Below are 8,821 nucleotides of genomic sequence, written 5' to 3' on the forward strand. Positions count from 1 at the left end.
CGTCCAGCAGCTGATGGTTGGGTGGAGGAGCAGCAGCCAGCCTCCAGCAGCCAGCCTCCAGCTAGTGATGGCGGGGTGGAGAAGCAGGCAGCCTCCATCAGCTGATGGCGGGGTGGAGGAGCAGAAGCCAGCCTCCAGCTGGTGATGGCGGGGTGCAGGAGCTGCAGGCAGCCTCCAGCAGCTGATGGCGGGGTGCAGGAGCTGCAGGCAGCCTCCAGCAGCTGATGGCGGGGTGGAGGAGCTGCAGCCAGCGTCCAGCAGCTGATGGTGGGGTGGAGGAGCTGCAGCCAGCGTCCAGCAGCTGATGGTTGGGTGGAGGAGCAGCAGCCAGCCTCCAGCAGCTGATGGCGGGGTGCAGGAGCAGCAGCCAGCCTCCAGCAGCTGATGGCGGGGTGGAGGAGCTGCAGCCAGCCTCCAGCAGCCAGCCTCCAGCTAGTGATGGCGGGGTGGAGAAGCAGGCAGCCTCCATCAGCTGATGGCGGGGTGGAGGAGCAGAAGCCAGCCTCCAGCTGGTGATGGCGGGGTGCAGGAGCTGCAGGCAGCCTCCAGCAGCTGATGGCGGGGTGGAGGAGCTGCAGCCAGCCTCCAGCAGCCAGCCTCCAGCTAGTGATGGCGGGGTGGAGAAGCAGGCAGCCTCCATCAGCTGATGGCGGGGTGGAGGAGCAGAAGCCAGCCTCCAGCAGCTGATGGCGGGGTGCAGGAGGTGCAGGCAGCCTCCAGCAGCTGATGGCGGGGTGCAGGAGCAGCAGGCAGCCTCCAGCAGCTGATGGCGGGGTGCAGGAGCTGCAACCAGCCTCCAGCTGGTGATGGCGGGGTGGAGGAGCTGCAGCCAGCCTCCAGCAGCCAGCCCCCAGCAGCTGATGGCGGGGTGGAGGAGCAGAAGCCAGCCTCCAGCAGCTGATGGTGGGGTGCAGGAGCTGCAGCCAGCCTCCAGCAGCCAGCCTCCAGCTGGTGATGGCGGGGTGGAGGAGCAGCAGCAGACAGCCTCCAGCAGCCAGCCAGCCTCCAGGAGCTGATGGCGGTGTGTGGGAGCAGCAGCCAGCCTCCAGCGTTCAGCCAGCATCCATCAGCTGATGGCGGTGTGAAGGAGCTGCAGCCAGCCTCCAGCAGGTCATGGTGGGGTGGAGGAGCAGCAGCCAGCCTCCAGCAGCTGATGGCGGGTTGCAGGAGCTGCAGCCAGCCTCCAGCAAATGATGGCGGGGTGCAGGAGCTGCAGGCAGCCTCCAGCAGCTGATGGCGGGGTGCAGGAGCAGCAGGCAGCCTCCAGCTGCTGATGACGGGGTGCAGGAGCTGCAACCAGCCTCCAGCTGGTGATGGTGGGGTGGAGGAGCTGCAGCCAGCCTCGAACAGCTGATGGCAGGGTGCAGGAGCAGCAGCCAGCCTCCAGCAGCTGATGGCGGGGCGCAGGAGCTGCAGGCAGCCTCCAGCAGCTGATGGCGGGGTGCAGGAGCAGCAGCCAGCCTCCAGCTGGTGATGGCGGGGTGAAGGAGCTGCAGCCAGCCACCAGCAGCTGATGGCGGGGTGAAGGAGCTGCAGCCAGCCACCAGCAGCTGATGGCGGGGTGGAGGAGCTGCAGCCAGCGTCCAGCAGCTGATGGTTGGGTGGTGGAGGAGCAGCAGCCAGCCTCCAGCAGCTGATGGCGGGGTGCAGGAGCAGCAGCCAGCGTCCAGCAGCTGATGGTTGGGTGGAGGAGCAGCAGCCAGCCTCCAGCAGCTGCTGGCGGGGTGCAGGAGCAGCAGCCAGCCTCCAGCAGCTGATGGCGGGGTGCAGGAGCTGCAGGCAGCCTCCAGCAGCTGATGGCGGTGTGCAGGAGCTGCAGCCAGCCTCCAGCAGCTGATGGCGGGGTGCAGGGGCTGCAGGCAGCCTCCAGCAGCTGATGGCGGGGTGCAGGAGCTGCAACCAGCCTCCAGCTGGTGATGGCGGGGTGGAGGAGCAGCAGCCAGCCTCCAGCAGCCAGCCTCCAGCTGCTGATGGCGGGGTGGAGGAACAGAAGCCTCCAGCAGCTGATGGCAGGGTGCAGGAGCAGCAGCCAGCCTCCAGCTGGTGATGGCGGGGTGGAGGAGCTGAAACCTGGGTCGGACCTGGTCTGCAGCAGGGCCCATTACCACTCAGAAGCTGATGGCAGTGTGTGTTTAGGTCCCTGCGGGGTGGATGAGCTGAAACCTGGGTCAGACTTGGTGTGCAGCAGGGCTCAGCACCCTCCAGAAGCCGATGACAGTGTGTCTTTAACTCCCTGCCTGGTGGGAGAGCTGAAAGCTGGGTCGGACCTGGTCTTTAGCAGAGCTCAGCAGCCTCCAGAAGCTGATGGCAGTGTGTGTTTCATCCCCTGCGGGGTGGGAGAGCTGAAACGTGGGTCGGACCTGGTCTGCAGCAGGGCCCATCACCATCCAGAAGCTGACGGCGGTGTGTGTTTAAGTCCCTGCGGGGTGGGAGAGCCATAACCTGGGTCGGACCTGGTCTGCAGCAGAGCTCAGCAGCCTCCAGAACCTGATGGCAGTGTGTCTTTAATCCACTGCGGGGTGCAGGAGCTGAAACCTGGGTCGGACCTGGTCTGCAGCAGGGCTCAGCAGCCAGCAGAAGGTGACGGCAGTGTGTGTTTAGTTCCCTGCGGGGTGCAGGAGCTGAAACCTGGGTCGGACCTGGTCTGCAGCAGAGCTCAGCAGCCAGCAGAAGGTGATGGCAGTGTGTGTTTAAGTCCCTGCCTGGTGGGAGAGCTGAAACCTGGGTCGGACCTGGTCTATAGAAGAGCTCAGCAGCCTCCAGAAGCTGATGGCAGTGTGTGTGTTTTGGTCCCTGCGGGGTGCAGGAGCAGGAACCCGGGTCGGACCTGGTCTATAGCGGAGCTCAGCAGCCTCCAGCAGCTGATGGCAGTGTGTGTTTAATTCCCTGCCTGGTGGGAGAGCTGTAACCCGGGTCGGACTTGGTCTGCAGCAGGGCCCATCACCATCCAGAAGCTGATGGCAGTGTGTCTTTAATTCCCTGCGGGGTGGAGGAGCAGAAACCTGGGTCGGACCTGGTCTATAGCAGAGCTCAGCAGCCTCCAGAAGCTGATGGCAGTGTGTGTTCAAGTCCCTGCGGGGTGGGAGAGCTGAAACCTGGGTCGGACCTGGTCTATAGAAGAGCTCAGCAGCCTCCAGCAGCTGATGGCAGTGTGTGTTTAAGTCCCTGCGGGGTGGGAGAGCTATATCCCGGGTCGGACCTGGTCTATAGCAGAGCTCAGCAGCCTCCAGCAGCTGATGGCAGTGTGTGTTTAAGTCCCTGCGGGGTGGGAAAGCTGAAACCTCGGTCGGACCTGGTCTATGGCAGAGCTCAGCAGCCTCCAGAAGCTGATGGCAGCGTGCCTCTAAGTCCCTGCCTGGTGGGAGAGCTGAAACCTGGGTCGGACATGGTCTGCAGCAGGGCTCGGCAGCCTCCAGCAGCTGATGGCAGTGTGTCTTTAAGTCCCTGCCTGGTGGGAGAGCTGAAACCTGGGTCGGACCTGGTCTATAGCAGAGCTCAGCAGCCTCCAGCAGCTGATGGCAGTGTGTGTTTAAGTCCCTGCCTGGTGTGAGAGCTGAAACCTGGGTCGGACCTGGTCTATAGAAGAGCTCAGCAGCCTCCAGCAGCTGATGGCAGTGTGTCTTTAAGTCACTGCCTGGTGGGAGAGCTGAAACCTGGGTCGGACCTGGTCTATAGTAGAGCTCAGCAGCCTCCAGCAGCTGATTGCAGTGTGTGTTTAAGTCCCTGCCTGGTGGGAGAGCTGATATCCGGGTCGGACCTGGTCCACAGCAGGGCCCATCACCCTCCAGAAGCTGGTGGCAGTGTGTGTTTAAGTCCCTGCGGGGTGCAGGAGCAGAAACCTGGGTGGGACCTGGTCTGCAGCAGAGCTCGGCAGCCTCCAGCAGCTGATGGCAGTGAGTGTTTAAGTCCCTGCGGGGTGGGAGAGCTATATCCCGGGTCAGACCTGGTCTAAAGCAGGGCCCATCACCCTCCAGAAGCTGGTGGCAGTGTGTGTTTAAGTCCCTGCGGGGTGGAGGAGCAGAAACCTGGGTCGGACCCGGTCTACAGCAGAGCTCAGCAGCCCCCAGAAGCTGATGGCAGTGTGTGTGTGTGTGTGTGTGTTTAAGTCTCTGCCTGGTTGGAGAGCCGATACCTGGGTCGGACCTGGTCTGCAGCAGGGCTCAGCAGCCTCCAGAAGCTGATGGCAGTGTGTCTTTCATTCCCTGCGGGGTGCAGGAGCAGAAACCTGGGTCGGACCTGGTCTATAGCGGAGCTCAGCAGCCTCCAGCAGCTGATGGCAGTGTGTGTGTTAAAGACCCTGCGGGGTGGGAGAGCTGAAACCTGGGTCGGACCTGGTCTGCAGCAGGGCTCAGCAGCCCCCAGAAGCTGATGGCTGTGTGTGTTTAAGTCCCTGCGGGGTGGGAGAGCTGAAACCTGGGTCGGACCTGGCCCGCAGCAGGGCCCATCACCCTCCAGAAGCTGATGGCGGTGTGGGTTTAAGTCCCTGCGGGGTTGAGGAGCTGAAACCTGGGTCGGACCTGGTCTGCAGCAGGGCCCATCACCATCCAGAAGCTGATGGCTGTGTGTGTTTAAGTCCCAGGGGGGTGGGAGAGCCATAACCTGGGTCGGACCTGGTCTGCAGCAGGGCTCAGCAGCCTCCAGTTGCAGATGGCAGTGTGTGTTTAGTTCCCTGCGGGGTGCAGGAGCTGAAACCTGGGTCGGACCTGGTCTATAGCAGAGCTCAGCAGCCTCCAGAAGCTGATGGCAGTGTGTCTTCAATTCCCTGCGGGGTGCAGGAGCTGATACCTGGGTCGGACCTGGTCTGCAGCAGGGCCCATCACCATCCAGACGCTGATGGCAGTGTGTGTTTAAGTCCTAGTGGGCTGCAGGAGCTGAAACCTGGGTCGGACCTGCTCTATAGTAGAGCTCAGCAGCCTCCAGAAGCTGATGGCAGTGTGTCTTTAAGTCCCTGCGGGGTGGGATAGCTGAAACCTGGGTCGGACCTGGTCTGCAGCAGGGCCCATCACCATCCAGACGCTGATGGCAGTGTGTGTTTAAGTCCTAGTGGGCTGCAGGAGCTGAAACCTGGGTCGGACCTGCTCTATAGTAGAGCTCAGCAGCCTCCAGAAGCTGATGGCAGTGTGTCTTTAAGTCCCTGCGGGGTGGGATAGCTGAAACCTGGGTCGGACCTGGTCTGCAGCAGGGCCCATCACCCTCCAGAAGCTGTTGGCAGTGTGTCTTCCATTCCTAGTGGGGCAGGGGAGCAAAGACCTGGGCAGAGGAGCGCCTGTCTGCATCCGATCCGGCCCCTCAGCAGCCCGCCGTGAGCCTTAGAGAACCCCCCCCCCCCCCCAGCGGGCTCCAGGAACCGGGCCCTGCGTCGGACCCAGCTCAGTAAGGCCCTCCCTCGGGCCCTGCAGCAGGTGGCCCCGTCTATGCAGTCGAAAACCCCGCGAAAATCGGTGTAGAAACGCCCGAGAGGCGTGGTGCGGTTCCCCCGGCCGGTACCGGGTCCGGACCGGTCCGGAAGTCCACCCAGAACACTGCCTGGGGCTTCTGGGCGGCTCCCCAGGCGCAGGCAGTCGAAAACCGCGTGAAAATCGGTTCAGAATTGACAAAACGGCGACCTCGTCGCTCCAAAAACTAAGTCCAAACTAAGCCTTTCGCTTATCGCTTAACGCTTAAGGCGGTCGGCCTTATGGCCAGTAAATGAAAAGTGCCTGCGCCCCTGGAGGTTTTGGAAGGTGCGAGCGATGACCATGCTCGGGTTAGTAGGTGAGGCCATCGGAAAACCAGCGTGAGTTGGCGGGTTTGGGTGGCAATCTATTCCAGGCAGAGTCGACTATCTCTGGGCATCAATTTTGGGATTTTTCCGGCTCTGGTTCTGGGAGAAACGCAGGGGCAAAGTGCACGAGCCGCGGCCGATTTTGGTGGCCTGTCCCTGGGCACAAAGTCTGAGGAGTGTGGGCCTGGTTCTCCGAAAAATACCAGTCTGCTGGAGCTCACTCCCATGGCTCCAGGGGGCACGGCACACCCCCCGGTAGCCGACCAAAGTGCTCTACTCGGGCCAGACTCGGACCCACGACCCGGGGTGAGAACCACAACTACTGGTCATCCTTTTGACCTCCAGGGGGCGCGGCAGAGCCTCCCCAGTCCGACGCAAGTGCCCCACTTGGGCCATACTCAGACCCACGGCCCGGGGCGAGAACCACAACTACTGGTCATCCTTTAGACCTCCAGGGGGCCCGGCACAGCCTCCCTAGACCGACACAAGTGCTCCACTTGGGCTGTACTCTGACCCAAGTCCCGGTGCGAGAACCACAACTACTGGTCATCCTTTAGACCTCCAGGGGGCCCGGCACAGCCTCCCTAGGCCGACACAAGTGCTCCACTTGGGCTATACTCTGACCCAAGTCCCGGGGCGAGAACCACAACTACTGGTCATCCTTTTGACCTCATGGTCATCCTTTAGATCTCCAGGGGGCCCGGCACAGCCTCCCTAGGCCGACACAAGTGCTCCACTTGGGCTATACTCTGACCCAAGTCCCGGGGCGAGAACCACAACTACTGGTCATCCTTTAGACCTCCAGGGGGCACGGCACACCCCCCGGTAGCCGACCAAAGTGCTCTACTCGGGCCAGACTCGGACCCACGACCCGGGGTGAGAACCACAACTACTGGTCATCCTTTAGACCTCCAGGGGGCCCGGCACAGCCTCCCTAGTCCGACACAAGTGCTCCACTTGGGCTATACTCTGACCCAAGTCCCGGGGCGAGAACCACAACTACTGGTCATCCTTTAGACCTCCAGGGGGACCGGCACAGCCTCCCTAGACCGACACAAGTGCACCACTTGGGCCATACTCTGACCCAAGTCCCGGGGCGAGAACCACAACTACTGGTCATCCTTTTGACCTCATGGTCATCCTTTAGACCTCAAGGGGGCACGGCAGAGCCTCCCTAGTCCGACACAAGTGTCCCACTTGGGCTATACTATGACCCAAGTCCCGGGGCGAGAACCACAACTACTGGTCATCCTTTAGACCTCAAGGGGGCACGGCAGAGCCTCCCTAGTCCGACACAAGTGTCCCACTTGGGCCATACTCAGACCCACGGCCCGGGGCGAGAACCACAACTACTGGTCATCCTTTAGACCTCCAGGGGGCCCGGCACAGCCTCCCTAGTCCGACGCAAGTGCTCCACTTGGGCTGTACTCTGACCCAAGTCCCGGGGCGAGAACCACAACTAATGGTCATCCTTTAGACCTCCAGGGGGCACGGCACAGCCTCCCTAGTCCGACACAAGTGCTCCACTTGGGCTATACTCTGACCCAAGTCCCGGGGCGAGAACCACAACTACTGGTCATCCTTTAGACCTCCAGGGGGCACGGCAGAGCCTCCCTAGTCCGACACAAGTGTCCCACTTGGGCTATTCTCTGACCCAAGTCCCGGGGCGAGAACCACAACTACTGGTCATCCTTTAGACCTCCAGGGGGCACGACACAGCCTCCCTAGTCCGACCCAAGTGCTCCACTTGGGCTATACTATGACCCAAGTCCCGGGGCGAGAACCACAACTACTGGTCATCCTTTAGACCTCCAGGGGGCACGGCACAGCCTCCCTAGTCCGACACAAGTGCTCCACTTGGGCTATACTCTGACCCAAGTCCCGGGGCGAGAACCACAACTACTGGTCATCCTTTAGACCTCCAGGGGGCACGGCACAGCCTCCCTAGTCCGACACAAGTGCTCCACTTGGGCTATACTCTGACCCAAGTCCCGGGGCGAGAACCACAACTACTGGTCATCCTTTTGACCTCATGGTCATCCTTTAGACCTCCAGGGGGCCCGGCACAGCCTCCCTAGGCCGACACAAGTGCTCCACTTGGGCTATACTCTGACCCAAGTCCCGGGGCGAGAACCACAACTACTGGTCATCCTTTAGACCTCCAGGGGGCACGGCACAGCCTCCCTAGTCCGACACAAGTGCTCCACTTGGGCTATACTCTGACCCAAGTCCCGGGGCGAGAACCACAACTACTGGTCATCCTTTTGACCTCATGGTCATCCTTTAGACCTCCAGGGGGCCCGGCACAGCCTCCCTAGACCGACACAAGTGCTCCACTTGGGCTGTACTCTGACCCAAGTCCCGGTGCGAGAACCACAACTACTGGTCATCCTTTAGACCTCCAGGGGGCCCGGCACAGCCTCCCTAGGCCGACACAAGTGCTCCACTTGGGCTATACTCTGACCCAAGTCCCGGGGCGAGAACCACAACTACTGGTCATCCTTTTGACCTCATGGTCATCCTTTAGATCTCCAGGGGGCCCGGCACAGCCTCCCTAGGCCGACACAAGTGCTCCACTTGGGCTATACTCTGACCCAAGTCCCGGGGCGAGAACCACAACTACTGGTCATCCTTTAGACCTCCAGGGGGCACGGCACACCCCCCGGTAGCCGACCAAAGTGCTCTACTCGGGCCAGACTCGGACCCACGACCCGGGGTGAGAACCACAACTACTGGTCATCCTTTAGACCTCCAGGGGGCCCGGCACAGCCTCCCTAGTCCGACACAAGTGCTCCACTTGGGCTATACTCTGACCCAAGTCCCGGGGCGAGAACCACAACTACTGGTCATCCTTTAGACCTCCAGGGGGACCGGCACAGCCTCCCTAGACCGACACAAGTGCACCACTTGGGCCATACTCTGACCCAAGTCCCGGGGCGAGAACCACAACTACTGGTCATCCTTTTGACCTCATGGTCATCCTTTAGACCTCAAGGGGGCACGGCAGAGCCTCCCTAGTCCGACACAAGTGTCCCACTTGGGCTATACTATGACCCA

This window comes from Nothobranchius furzeri, unplaced genomic scaffold (assembly GCF_043380555.1).
Source record: "Nothobranchius furzeri strain GRZ-AD unplaced genomic scaffold, NfurGRZ-RIMD1 Scf157, whole genome shotgun sequence".
In the NCBI taxonomy this organism is placed as follows: domain Eukaryota; kingdom Metazoa; phylum Chordata; class Actinopteri; order Cyprinodontiformes; family Nothobranchiidae; genus Nothobranchius; species Nothobranchius furzeri.